At 37.4% G+C, this 15,131-nt stretch overlaps 1 protein-coding gene across 1 annotated transcript in view; it reads left to right on the top strand.

Moving 5' to 3' along the window:
* Nucleotides 1–434: 434 nt before the first annotated feature.
* Nucleotides 435–15,131, top strand: part of TNPO1 (transportin 1) — a 110,854-nt gene continuing 96,157 nt past the window's right edge. Inside the window, exon 1 of the mRNA XM_051992381.1 lies at nucleotides 435–557. The gene's annotated coding sequence lies outside the window, so the exon portion shown is untranslated. The remainder of the gene's footprint in view (nucleotides 558–15,131) is intronic.

Here is a 15,131-nt window from a genome sequence, read left to right as displayed (position 1 = left end):
TGGGGCCATTTGCTTTCAGTCCATTCGTTAAACCCCTTCCTCTATAGCTCTCATAAAGCGCCCTTCGAAAACATCCCCCCCACCACCAAGCCACATCTGTGTCATTGTGTGCGGCTTTATGTTCAGCGCAGTTTTGCTGGCTGGGGTTTTGCAATCCTATCTGTGTGACTTGTGAGCTTCAAATCCCCTGCACCCGAGGGAAAAAGTGTGGGGGTGGGAAGGGGAGGTTTGGGGAGGCGCTGCCTTCAGGAGAACAGCAAGCATCGCCCACCTTTTCCTCCTCTCCCGCCCTCCCAAGCCAGCGGTCCCTGAACCAGTTTCCCAGCCCGGGATCCCGTTGCCACGGAGACCGCCCGCCGAACGTTCCCGCGGCCGGGCCCCGCCCCCCGTCCAATCGGACGGGCCCTAGCGGGGAGCCCTGATTCCCTTTGTTCCGCAGCCATTTCGGGGCACGGAGAAGGGGCAGGAGCCGCCTCGGCAGAGGGACCGCGCTTCTGCCGCCGCCGCCGCCGCCGCCGCCGCCGCCGCCGTCAGTCTCTGGGATGGTGTGGGACCCGGTAGGTGGAGAGTGCCCTGCGCCGCCCTGGGACTCCTGGGGTGGGGAAGCAGCGGTCCCGGGCTGTCCCTCCATCCTCCCCTCTCTCGCACCCGCCCGGCCGTTTGGAGCCCGGGGAGCGGCGGCGGCGGCGGCGCGGTTCAAACCCTAACAGCTCCGCCTGCTCCCGGGACGGCCGGGAAGGCAGGGGCGGCGCCGCAGAGCCGCGTCGGCTGGGGAGGCAGGCTAGGAGACAGATGGGCGCTTCGGGGCGAGAAGCATCCCGCCTCGGGCGCTGCAAAGCATCCGCCGCGGTGGGCGTCCCCTCTGCCCCCGCAGCCTCCCCACCCGTCCTGAGCCCGGGATCCCGGACAGAGGGGACGGGCAGCCTGCAGCCTGCAGCTCGGCGCGCCAGCCGGTGCGCCCTGGCTTGGCACGGATAATTACGCGCGGCGCCAAGCCGAGCCGCGGGCTGGCTGCGTGTGGGTTACCCTAACCCGCTACTCCTCCGGCCCCCTCGTGTGAGTGAATGTCTCTCTTAATGTTTTCCAAGTGCATTTCGTGCGGTAAAAAGAAAGCGCACTCTCTCCAGGGCCGGAAGATTCGGGGTCAAGTCCCACCTGCGGCGCTAACCCCTTCGATGACCTTGGGCAAGTAGCCCAATCTCAGTTTCCTCAGATGAAAAATGACGGGGTTGTTCGAGATGGCGTCTAAGGTCCTTTCCAGACCTAGATAGGGTTCATTGTTTTGATTGCTCTTATGATCCTGCCTTTGCCATCAGCAAAAAAATGGGCTTTGAAAAAACAGCAGCCAGATTTGGAATGCTTTCCTTCCTTTCTGAAAGAAAAGTTAATTATATTTTTATATATCTAATTATATACATTTTATTTCACATAAAATATATGTATGTTTAATTATATTTTAATTGCACATTTAATTAAATTTTTATTTTATATGAAACATATAATTATATTTTAAAATTATTGGAGGGGGTTTAAATGATTGGATTAGGCAGGGTTCTGTTATGTGATGAGTTCATTGTGCTTTTTAAAAAAATAAGTGGCAGGATTAGACCTAATAACTTGCATGGAAACCTGTCAACCTCTTTGGACTTCAGTTTCCTTATGTGTAAAACAAGGAGGTTAGATTACTCCTAAGGCCTCATCCAGTTTAAACCTATGCCTCAAGTATATAGTTTGGATCCCATAGCAATATAATCAGATTTGAAAGTCCTATCTGGAGGCCTCATTTTAGAAGCTGAACTTGCTATCTAAAAAAGGCTTTCAAGGTACCAAGCTGGAAAGGCTTTGATTAGGGTCCTATGGATAGACTGTCAATCTGTGAAGTCAGGATTAGCCTAAGGGCAAAGAGGCTCATTATCAGAAGGTTGGTCACTAAATGATGCATTTGTATTTATTTTTGGCTGCTGCAATTTAAAGGATTTATCTACTATAACTTAGTAGGTTTGTGATTTACAAGAGTGGAGAAAGTATTCCTACACTTAAGATCACAAATTTTTAAAATATGTAACTAAGTATATTTTAAAGATATTTCTTTGAAATAATGAAGGCTTAAATTGTGTTTACATAAATATTAAATATGTGATTCTAAAAAAAAGCTGCCTTTTAAATTTAAAAAAAATCAACCATCTAGTATTTATTAAGGGCCTCCTATTATGTCAGGCACTGTGCTAGCAAAAAACCAAAACAAAACAAAACAGTTACTGATCTCAAAGAACTCATTAATGGGGGAAACAACTTGTAAACAGATATATACAAATAAGACAACATGAACAGGATAAATTTTCAAGAGTTTCAGAGAGATAGCAATAAAAAAAGAATTGGGAAAAACTTCTTGCAGGAGGTGAGACTTAAACTGAGATTAGAAGGAAGCCAGGGAAGTCAGAAGATGGAGATGAGAAGAATGTTCCCTGCAGGGAGAGAATAGCCAAAGATGAACAGTGGAGAGGTTTGAAGCAGCCAGTGAAAACTTTATCAGGAGTGTTGTATTTTAGGAATACCAAGAAAGCCAGTCATTGGATCACAGAGTGTGCAAAAGGAATGCCATGTAAGACCACCCAAAAGGCAGAAAGAGGCCAGGCTTTAGAGAGCTTTAATGCCAAACAAAGGATTATATATATGGAGTTGATGGGGAGCTATGGGGATTGATTCATAGTCAGATCTGCATTTTAGGAAGAATGATTTGACAACTGTAGATTAGTTTGGAGTGGGGGAGAAATGAGGCAGAACAACCAGATTTTTTGGTACAGTTAATTATATGTTTATATACAGTTCAGGTAGTCCAGATGTGAGATGGGGGGAGGGTGGTTTGCACTAATATAGTTGCAGTATCGGAAGAGAGATGGGGAGGCAGATGGGAGGGATGTTTGAAGGTAGAAATGACTATTGTCTAAGGGAGTTGAGACTGAAGAATTGAAGTTGATACATAGATTGACTAGGAGGAGTTAGATGGAGAAGGTTTGAGGGTAAAGATAATAAATTCAGGTTTGGACATGTTGAGTTTAAGATGGCTAAGGACATTAATTTTGAGGTGTCTAAAAAGCAGTTGTAGATACAAGAGTTGGAAGTCAGGAAAATGGTTAGGATTTGGACAAGAATCATCTGCATAGAGATCTGATGCTGATCTCTATGGGAGATGATGAGATCACCATGTGGTCTCCACCAGCTGGAGGAGAGAGTCCAGGACAGAGCCCTGTATAACTCCCTCTGTTAGAAGATTTAATATAGAAGAAGTTCCAGCCAGAGAAGGAGGAGTGGTCCCATAGGGAGGAAGAGAATTAAGAGACCAGTGTCACAAAGAGAAGAGAGCATCCAGGAAGAGTCCAAAGTCTTCTTGGACATCCAGTGTGCAAAGCTGCAGGGATGAGGATTGAGAAAAGGCAGTTTAGATTTGACAGTTAAGTGATCATCAGTAACTTTGGAAAGAACAGTTGCTTTCAAAGAATGAGATTACTGCAAAAAAGTTAAGAAGAGTAAGAAGAAAGGAAGTCAAATAACGAATTGTAGATGGCCTTCTCAAAAAGTTTAACCATGAAAAGAAGGAGATATAAGACTGAGCTGGTGGGAGGAGACCAAGTGCTCTCATTGAAAACATTTTACAGTAATCATTTAAAGCAATCAAAAATATATAAGGTAAGGAAAATCAGGGTCCTTTACAAAAGTTAAATGTTTTGCTTCTAGCTTAAAAACAAAGTTTTTAAGTATCAAAAATAAAAATGACTTGGCTTTAAGAAATTTAAATTCAGATACTTCTTGTGTGATCATGGACAAGTAACTAAATCAATTTAAATTTCCTCTTCTGCAAAACAGGGTTATTATATCAATAGCTAATTGCCTACCTTCCAGAGTTGTTTGGCCAGAAACCCTGAGGATCTTCCCCTTCGAGGTTTATTATCTATTTAGATTTTTTTTTTTTTTGACTAGGTGAAAGAGGAGATTCTTTACCTCAATTGCTATGTAGCCTTAATCACTGAATGGGTTTGACCTCAGTCAAACTAAGACCTGTTTAAGACTTTAGCCTAAAAAGGCCAAAGTCTCCCACTATATCCAGGGCCATCTCCAGTTGTCTTGATTTATACTTTGCTATTGGATCTAGATGGCTCTGGAGGGGAAAGTGAGGCAGGTCACCTTGCACAGCCCTCCCTCACTAAATCTAATTCACTTGCATATTATGACATCACCTCCCTGATTTCATGGTCCTCTTCCAGAATAAAAAAAAAAAAATCATCGTCTGTGAGAGTTGTAAGGATCAAATGAAATAATGTCTGTAAAATGTTTTATAAGCTTTGAAGTACTTTGTAAATGTTCTCAACTCTCCTTAAGTTATAAACTTAGTGTATCTATGTTTTTTAATACTCATGATTAGTTTTTCTATGCCTTCATAACATAAAAGATACTTCACAAATTCCAGATTTCCAAGTAATTTTAATTGATATGGATGTCTTTTTGCTAAGAGAGTCTCTCTACATCATAGCATCATTGGTTTCTCTAGAAACTAGTGAGGGTATAGCTCCTTGCACTGTGCATTTACTTCTGAAGGAAAGGACCCTACAGATCAAACATGCTCAGGTTGGTGTTGGGAGATGGGATGACTATAGTAGATGTATATATCACTGGGCCTAATCATGAAATTTCACTGTAATTTGTCTGCAGGATACAAATGTTGTAGACTTCTTAAAATAATTTCTTATAATATGGTTAATCAAATTAATTCAGAATTGAGTGAGATTAGGAAAATGACAAAAATAAGGCTTTGAAGTAATCAGAGATTTATTAAACTCTCCAAGATTGGCAAAATTCCAGCATTATAGGAAGAATCAGTCATATACTGGTACTCTGGTTACTAGTGATGTGGAAGGGTGCAGTAATGGGGTCTCAGAAGGTTTCAGGGCACAAGATTTAATCCATAACTTCTATAGTGATGTTCCTAGAAGGTAGTTAAATATTTCATGCAAGAAACAAAACCTGGAGTACCCATCTCAATGTGTGAACAGCTTGAAGTTTAGCTTCTTTTTGGAATTAGGATACCTTTTGGAGCAGATGGACTCAGTGTAGAAATAGAACTATCACCAAACCTCAAGCAAAAAAGATAGTAAAACAGTTTTAAAACTCAGAAATAGAAAAAAAAATCTGATGAATGTGGATGATCTGAAATGAAACATTAGAAGTTGATGAGGTAAATGGGAACAGTGCTAAGGCTGAGACTGGAAGCCTTCAGGGAGAAATGAAGGTGGAATAAAACCCAAAAGAGAACAGCACACATTTTTAAAATGCAGACAGCCAAGTAATAATCTATATGCTCATGAAATTTTAAATATTTCCAGATTCAAATAATATATCTTCAAGTAGAAATGTTATATCTAAATAATAAAATTATAATAGGCTTATACTTTAGACCTAGTCAGGATAATTAGATTGATCCAAGATGGAGTCATATTAGAAAAACTGCAAAATTAGACCAGTAGGTAATCATAGGGATTTAATTAAATACTTGATCCAGACTGGCAAATTTTCTTATTTGGGTGAACTGTAGAAAAGAAATTTTTGTATAAGTTGAAAATTTCTTAGGACAAATAATTTTTGAACCCACAGAAGAAATGCATTGGACTTGTTTGTGATAGAAACTGGTAAAGGAAGTGTCTGTGGATGAATGTATGTAAGAGAAATGGTCATTTCAGCTTTTAGCAGGAGATGGGAAAAACAAAGAAATTCATTATTTATTTATTTAGTTTTCAATTATGAGCAAGTATGGGCATTTGCTATTAAAATAGAAAAAATTGAAAATCCTGGAATCAATTTCTTTCTTCCTTCCTTTCTCCCTTCCTCCTTTCTCTCTTTCTTTTTTCTTTCCATGCTTCCTTTCTTGATTTGTTTTTATTTTTTCTCAGCTATGTTATAACAATTTCCTTCTTTCTTTCTTTCTCATCCCCCCATCCTTAAGAAGGCAAGTGATTATACATATGAAGTCATGCAAAACATAATTCCTTGGAGTCAATTTCATAACATCTTACTGTAATCCAGAAAAAAACTTTTGCCACATAAAGGCCAGAGAACTGATGTTTAAAAAATATCTCTGGCAAAAGAAGAAAGTATTTGTAGAAAAAACAAAAGCAAAACTAAAATAAAAAAAAAAAAAAGCATGATGAGAAGAGCAAGAATACAAGGTGGACCATGGGGCCTAACAGGAAGTTAAACAAACAAAAAAAAAAGAATTTGTTTAGCACCTTGCAACAAACACAGAGCCATTAATAAGAGACTTTTCAATATCAAAGGCAGGAAGCCAACTAGAAAGTCAGTGAGAGTTCTCTAGATCATTGGAGTATAAAAGGTACTGTCAGGAACATAAAAGATAAAACAGAGAAGATGGTCTGTGATTTTTTTTTTCTTTGTTCTTTACAGAGGAAGGTATTAAGGAGAGAATTGTAGAGGTTTAGAACTTGGAAGAGATCTCAGGGAGCATATAATCCAACCCCTTTACCTTATAAAGGAAGAATCTCACATTGTGAATGGGTGTGACAGACCAAAGGTCAAACAGCTAGTTAGGAGCTGAGTAGTTTTGTCTAACAGAAAAATGATAGAAGTATAGAATATCCTATCTGCCTAATTGACATAGTCACTTGGTATAAATAAAGCATTAGTTTTGACAACCTTCACATGGAATTCTGAAAGAAGTACATGTAAAACAAGGTAGCTAGATGGCATACCAGCTCAAAAGTCAGGAGAACCTGAGTTCAAATTCAACCTCAGACTCTTAATACATGCTAGCTGTGTGACCCTGGGCAAGTCATTTAACTCCAGTTGCCCCCCCAACACACACACACACATAATATATGCACATGTCTGTCTGTATCTCCATACCACAGTATTTTCCCCTAGCTCACATTTATATTGAGTTTTTTCTCATGACTCTCTGGAGTACTGGTACTGGAAAGTGTGGCTCAAAGGAAGGATCTGACATCACCAAAAGGATGTGAGAATCAATAAAATTAGTGTTAGTCAGAGTGGGGATTTTATTAAAGTTCATGAAATACCTACAGGAATGGGTAAAGTAAGTATGGATGTCCTTCCTAAATTTTAGAATAATAGGTCCAAGTAATAATTCTTGAAATATTAAAGAGATAGTTTTGATATAAATAAAAGAAATTAATTTAAGCTTTTAAAAAATGCCCCAGAAGTTATTAAGTAATAATAAAATAACACATAATACATAATGATAGTAATATATAATTAAATAATACTAGTAATAACTAATGGCTTATAATAACATAGCAATAATAATTTTAATAGCTTAAAATAGTAATAGTAAATTAATATGACTCCCACTCCCACAATAACATACAGACTGAAAACAATGAATTGAAAAATGGCTTAGATAAGTATATAGATGAGACATAGATGATAGATCCATTAGCATATATGATAATGGTGATTTGAGGAATAGGGATGTTTGGAAATATCTCTCAATTTTTTTCAGGATTGACATTTTTTAAAAAATCAGTATTCTGTGGTTGCATCTCATAGGATCTTTACAATAATCCTATAAGAGAGATGTTACTGTGACCATGTTATAGATGACAAATTAAGGCTTAAAAAACGTGACTGATATGCTCAAGAACAAATAACAAATAAGTGAAAAAGATAAAATTAGATTAAGGTCTCAGGTAAGTACTTGGTTGCCAAGAGGGTCCCACACTGTAGTTGGAGAACATCTCCCCAATTGAATTCTCCCCAGATTGAATGGGTGGATTCTTTCTTTGATCCACCATGGCATATTCTTTTGTGTCATAAAACCTTATTCATTTATCCCCCACTGATTTAGATACAAGCTAGCCAGCTGTTTTTATCTTTTGACCGTGGAAAGGAGTTTTTTTTAAGCAAGATTTCAGAGAGAAAGTTTTAAGTTATTTAAGAAAATAAACTACAAGTACTATATCATTTACATTATAAAACAATATCTGGGAAAATTATGAATCATCCTTACCTATTCATTAAGGCAAGTTCCCTAAAGATTTCTGCTAGGCAGCAGTTTTAAGGTAGTTCCAGTTGCTTCAATTGAACAAAATTATATTCATAAGCATTTGTATTGCTATAAAATATAATTCAGGGCAGCCTTTCCCACAGCTAACTATAATTAGTGAGCTTCTGGTTCCTCTCTAGGAAAATGTGCATAGTTTGCTAATCCATCAGTTCTTAATAATGTAGTTAAAACTTTTAATAATAAAAAAGCCAAAATGTTTATTATGCCCTAGTGAATTCTGAAGATATATAATGTGTTATATCACATTCTTTATCACTTAAGATTAAATTGTAACATCTAATTTGGTGCCTTAGCTCTCAATATCTTGCAAAATCATTAAAAATACATTCAAGAACATATACTGTACTTAAGCATTGAATTTTTGGCAATAGCCCATTAGTCAATCTTTCTAAAAATAAACCTATGAACTTGATTCACGTTTCAGAGCATTTTCATTTTACTATGTAGATATCTTCCTGATTCAGTACCCAAAACTTAAAGAGAATAATTTCACATATCGTATAGAGTAGACTGAAAGTCTACATGGATATATTTGAAGAGATTTTCCATAAATATTTTCCCCAAAGTTCTTAATTAAAAGAATTATGTAGGACAAGCTATGTGACCCTAGGCAAGTCAATTAACCCCAACTGCCTCACAAAAAAAAAAAAAAGAATTATGTAATAAGTATAAAGGAGACAGAAATGTACCTTTATACTATATGTCTCTAGGATTACATATCTTTATTATGATATCAACAAAATATATGTATCATGAAATTAACTTGCTGGAGAAGGAAGGAAAGGAAAAGAAATAGAAAGAAAATGCCAGTAGTTGGGGCAACTTACTCCCAAGAAGGCTGAAACTGGTGGATTTTTTTTAAAGCTTTTTATTTTCAAAACATATGCACAGAGCACAGATAATTTGACAACACTGACTTTTGCATAGCCTTATGTTTCAGATTTTTCCCTCTTTCCCCTGACTCTCTACCCTAGATGGCAAGCAATTTGATATATGTTATACATGTTAAAATATATCTTAAATCCAATATGTGTAAACATATTTATACAATTCTCTTGCTACATAAGAAAAATCAAATTAAAAAGGAAAGAAAATGAGAAGCTGGTGGATGTCTTGAGAGAGACTTCTGAGCTGCAGCTTTCTGATGCAAGTGTTTGCACTAAGTTTGGCATTAATATGTTGAGCCTATAAGGAACCATTTCAATGAGTTTGGATAGAAATGATCCTAAAACACATTTCTCCCTTGGCAATCATTCTTTTATGTCTAATATTATTCTGCTGCAAGAGGTAGAAAACACAATTGCTTTTGTGATCACTGAAAAAGTATTGAGATGTAAACTTAGCCAAAGATGTTTTGGGACAAGTCCAGTAGCACACAAAGGTATGGTGGATTATACCTCACCTGTATCCACACTATTTTGATTTCTTCTACTAGGAGTCTTACCAAATCCCCTCCCTTTCACAGCCTATCTTTACTTCCTCTCCACTCCCACCCCCTTTTGATATTCCCAGCAGGGAGAAAAGTGAAAGTTTAAAAGGAGAGAAGTTGATGACCTTGCCAAGATTTTTAGAGCCATCTGGATGAGAGTGTGATATTAATGAGAATATGGCCCCATTTTGAGGATTTGTTTCCTATTTAAACCAGTTAACTTTTGCCTTGTCCCTTGATTGGGCAGCATTTATGAGGCACTATTGAGCAAATCTAAGCCAATGGTCAAAATAAGAGTATTATAGATGGAAAAATATAAATTTGTCATAACTAGAAAAAAATAAAAGCTTTGAGGATATTAAAAATGATCTTTATATCTGGATAACAAAGCCCTAGATAATTTCCAGACTACTTTTCAAAATCTGTAATTCGTTTATATAATAACAACATCATAACAGAAAAACAAGTTTAAAAGACTTGGGAACTCTGATAAAAGCAGTGTCCAAACCATACTTCCAGACAATTGAAGATAAAGCAAGCCATCTATCTACCCCCTGGCAGAAATGATGAATTCAAGGGGCAGAATAAGACATAGTTTTTAGACACAGTCATTGTGGGAATTTGTTTTGCTTGATTGTGCACACTTACTAAAAAAGGTTTTGTTACTTACAGACAGAGAGGTCAATTAGAAAGTTGTTGGAAATCTAAGCAAGAGGTGGTGAGAACCTAAGTGACTGTGATTAGAGACCAAGAGCTGGATGTGAGAGGGTTTGTGGAGATAGGTACTGATTGGATGTGTGGACTGAGGAAGGCTGAGCAGTCAGTGAATCATGAAGTAAACCAGAAATACAGAAACATTATCTTAAAATGTGTCTTATTCTTCACTTTTGAGCTCATCTCTTCTCTGCCAGGAGGTTGGTAGTTTCTTAGAAATAGGGAAATTTGCAAGAGAGATGAGTTTGGGGGAGAATCATGATGATCTCAGATTCAGATACACAGTATTGAATTTGAGAAGTCTCCATAACGCAGCCAGTTTGGAATTCCAATAGGGGAAGGAAAAGGGAACCAAGATTTATTAAGCAGCTACTTATTGTGCTAAATGCTTTATAAATATTATCCCTTTTTATCCTCCTAACAACCTTGTGAAGTAGTTGCTGCTATTATTATTTCCATTTTACAGCTGTGAAGCAGACAGAAGTTTTATGACTTTTTCCTTGTCACAGAGCTAATAGGCGAGTGAGCTGGATTTGAACTTTTGACTTCCTGATTCCAGGCCTGTTGCTCTGACCTCTGCAGAAAGGTGAAATTGTTCTTCAGAGAGTGGATGTTACTAATGTAAGACTGCAGCTCAGGAGAGAGGTAGAGGCTAGATTTATAGATCATTTTCATAGATATGATAATTAAACCCATAATTGGTGATGGGTTACTTACCCAGGAATGGTAGAAAAGGGCCTAGTATAGAGCTTTGTTCGATTTTTTAAAAATATGTAACTCAGAAGAGAAAAGTATATCCTTTAATAATGGCTTTCTTCCTATAAAGTGTCACCCATGAATAAGTTAATATCATGAAAAATTTGTTGATAGATGTAATCACAGACGTAGCATTATTCAGCACATCTCCAGGAATTTATGCTTGACCCTGTGGTATTTTAACAATATTATCAGTGATTAGATAAAGACATGAATGGCATGCTGATCAACTCTTTTTTTAGTTATCCCTCTTGAAGGGATGCATTAGATGATAAAATCGGGATTCAAAAAGCTCTTTGACTTGTGAGGTTGGCCAGAATCAATGGAATTTAATGCTTAGTTTAAAAAAAAAATCAACTTCACAGTTATGAGCTATGACTAGAGTATCATTTAGTCTGAAAACAATCTGGAGGTTTTTTTGTCCTACAAATTCGGTGTAAGCCTATAGCTTGATAGGACAGCCAGCAAACCTAATGCCTTCTTAGATTGGGCTAAGAGGATCATACATCCATGAATAAGAAGGTCATAGTCCTGCTCTATTCTGCTCTGATGAGATGCTCTCTGGATTATTGTGTTTAAATTGAGACATTTAGGGAAGGACTTTGATTAGATAGAGATTGTTCAGAGGGGTGTAATCAGGATGACAAAAGGCCTTGAGTCCATCCGTGCTATATTAGAAGCAATATTGTACTCCCATCCTTATACTGATTTTTCCTTAAAAGATCATCCTCTATACTTTATTGGCTTGTCAGCTCAAAGTTCAGACTGTTAAGCTTATTTCCTCATTGTCTGGGTACAAAACAGCCACAGAGAGTTCCAAGTATCCATACTTTTTGATGGTTGGCTGGTGGACCATGATAGACAACTCAGCAGCAGAGAAAATTCATTTAGCTGAACCAGCTTGAAGCATCCACAGAACATAGCCTTGTTGAACATCAATCTCATGCTAAATAAATCTCTCTTTTAACTGTTGAATGACCTATGAAGATCTCATTTTGTTTCAGTATCCAACATAAATTACCAGGGCATTGTTCTGAGTTGAGCTAAGTCTAGGACATATGCCATAAGAGGATGTTGGGGGTGTTTACCCTAGAGAAAAGATGAGTAGAACCTTATTCTAAGTTACTTGAGAACTAGGTTGATGGATGTAAAATTATTTAATTTGCAAAAGATGTGTCTTTCAGGGCATAATCTTCAAGTATTTGAAAGCTGAAGAAAAGGAATTAGACTAATATTCTTACTCTGCTTGGCTTCCAAGGGAAGAATCAGAAACCAAGATTGGGAATTTGAAGATGCAAATTTGGGCTTGATAGAAGGTGGGGTAGGGATTGAGGGACAAGAGGAACCTTGCTCAGCATCAGAATTGTCATAAAGTGAAACAATCTCCCTGATTTGGTAGTGCATTAACCTTCAGTGGAATTCTTTAAGGAAAGGCTGGAGGTCCTCTCATCAGAGACAGTACAGAAGGGATTTCTAGATGGGTACCAGTTGCCCTGCAGGCTTCCCTGAGATCTCTTCCAATTCTAATATTTTGTGATTTGGTTAACTCAGCAAGAAAATTCTGTTCAGCTAGATAGAAAATTGAGAAATCATTTCCCCAGTTCCTCCCTATAAGGTCCTGTTTAGTTCTTGAAGGATCTTTCCTTGTTTTCCAGTCCCCTTATATTATAGTCATCCTGATATATACCTGGCCCCTGGACCAAGCAGACTCTGGAGAAGAAACCAAGGCTGGTGACTCTGCACAGCCCATCTGTACTTAAATCCGACTCAGTGACATGTAACCGACCTTCCTGACATCATGGTCCTCTCAACAATGAAGCACAAACAATTACAGCTCCTTATATACAACTGCCCTTTGGGCCCTCTACGATCCATCAACAATGGCCTACTTGCCTTGCTCCCTCACTGTGCTCCATCTTCTGTGTGTTTTTGCAATTATCCCTCAGGTCAGGAATGCACTTCTCTTTTCTCTCTTAAAATTCCTGACTTCCTTCAAGACTTAATCAAGACCCATCTTCTGCAAGAGACTTTTCCTGAGCTTCCCTCCAGTGTCTTTTTCCTCTAAGATTGCCTTATATCTCTCTATTCCAGGATTTCTTACGCAGTCTATGTATGAGCTTTTCCTAAAAAAAAAAAAAAAAAAAAAAAAAAATTATTCCTTTTAATTTAATTGACTTTGTTTATAATCCCATAGATTCTATTTTATTTAAATCCGTTCAATATCAAGTGAAGACAACCCAATTCAATTCTAAAAGCATTATTCTGGGAATGGACCCACTAGTCATTTTATTTTAGTTATTACTAAACTGTTGAAGGAGTGAGCCCATGACAGAAAAAAAAAAAAAAAAAAAAAAAAAAAAACCCTGGGCTATCCTTTATATATTCTACATATGCTAAGGTATTTGTTGTCTATAATGAGGAAGACATCATTAAAATGTATGAGTACAGGAACTTTACTATTGTTCTTAGCTCTGTCCATTACATACAGTTTTGGTGCCAAATAAATACTAGTTAATTAGTTTTATTGAGGAATAAAAGCTTTATATAATGCTAGCTAATTAGTTTATTGATGAATAAGAACTTTACAAATGTCACAAAATTAAAAACTTACCAACATTCTCCTTGCTACCTCAGAATTTTGGACTCGAGTGAAAGTTAAATTTTTAGAGAGTTTAGAAACTCTGCTTAGAAAGTTAAAATTTTACTTGACACAGGAAATAGAGTAGCAGTAGTCAAAACAAAATTTGTCCCAAGATTGCAGTCATTAAAGAATCACATTCTTAGTGCAGGTAAGAGACATGTAAACCAACATCTCTTAAGGAATAGCTTCTGTAGATAAAAAATATATATATAATTTTGAATTCTTATTTCTGCTTTTAATAACTTGTTTTCAAATCTTTATTAGATAATAATAGCTTACATTTATATAGCACTCTTAAGTGGATTTCTTCAAGCAATCCATTGAAGTAGGTAGTGCAAGTAGTCTCATTTTAAAATGAAGAGACAGGTTCAAAGAGTTTAGGTAAATCTCTTGAGTTAATAGCTAGGAAAGGTAGGAATCAGAACTTGAACTCAGATCTTCTGACTCCAGTTGAATAGGATGTCCAGTAGACTTATTAAACTCAGTATTTCCAGAACAGAAGTCCTCTGAACTTTTCTCTCCATTCCTGGAGAAAGCAGCACTATCTCCCCAATTCCTCAGGTTCACAATCTAGGTGTCCTCCTACCTTTCCAGGCTTTTTATACCTTACTCCCTGACACATATTCTTTGATTGAGGGATATTGACCTCCAGGCTCATCCAGGAACCTCTTTGGCTATCCCTTATGTTTGGGACACTCTTGCCTCTTCCTCTACCTACAACTACTGAATACCCTGGCTTCCTTTAAATCCCCTGGAAAATCCTACTTTCCACAGAAAGCCTTCCCCAATCCTCCTTAAGTCTGTGCCTTCTCTCTGTTACACATTTCCTGTTTATCCTGTATACCCAGCTTGTTTTGAATGTATTTATTTGAATGTTGGCTCCCCCATTAGATTATAAGCCCTTTGATCACTAAGATTATCTTCTGCCTTTCTTTTATATTCCCAGGCATAGTGTCTGGCACATAGGACCTACTTAATAAATGTTCATTGAATGATTGATTGAACCTTCTCTAATTCTACAAATATCTATATTTTCAGAAAATAACCTTGCATCAAACCAACTAACTAGTTATTAGTTTGAAATCAATACTCCCATAATACCCATCTCTTTTTGATTCAATTGCTGTTTTATTTCTGCTTCCCATTTCGTGAAGCAGGACTTCAGTTTTCTCTTAGGATTATGAAATCAAATTCTTGACTCTCTAGGAAAGAAGGTATAATATGCAAATTTCCCAGAAATTCTTTTTAAAAAATTTATATTGATATTGTTTTTTATTCATTTTAGACTATATCCTTTCCCTTCTCCCCCCAGCATAGCATCCCTTGTAGCGAAAACAAAACAAAATTTTAAAGAAAGAAGGGGAGGGGGGTGATAGTATGTTTAAGTGGTAGAAGAATAATTTGAATTCAGAACTTCTGACACCAAAATATTCAATATTTCAACATATTTTTTACTTTTGGTTTTTTGAGCTATAAAGAGGATCCAGGTTGTTTTTTAG

This window comes from Antechinus flavipes, chromosome 1 (genome assembly GCF_016432865.1).
Source record: "Antechinus flavipes isolate AdamAnt ecotype Samford, QLD, Australia chromosome 1, AdamAnt_v2, whole genome shotgun sequence".
NCBI classification, from domain to species: Eukaryota; Metazoa; Chordata; class Mammalia; order Dasyuromorphia; family Dasyuridae; genus Antechinus; species Antechinus flavipes.
The sequence above is the reverse complement of the archived record's forward strand: the minus strand, read 5'-3'. Positions and strand labels throughout refer to the sequence as shown.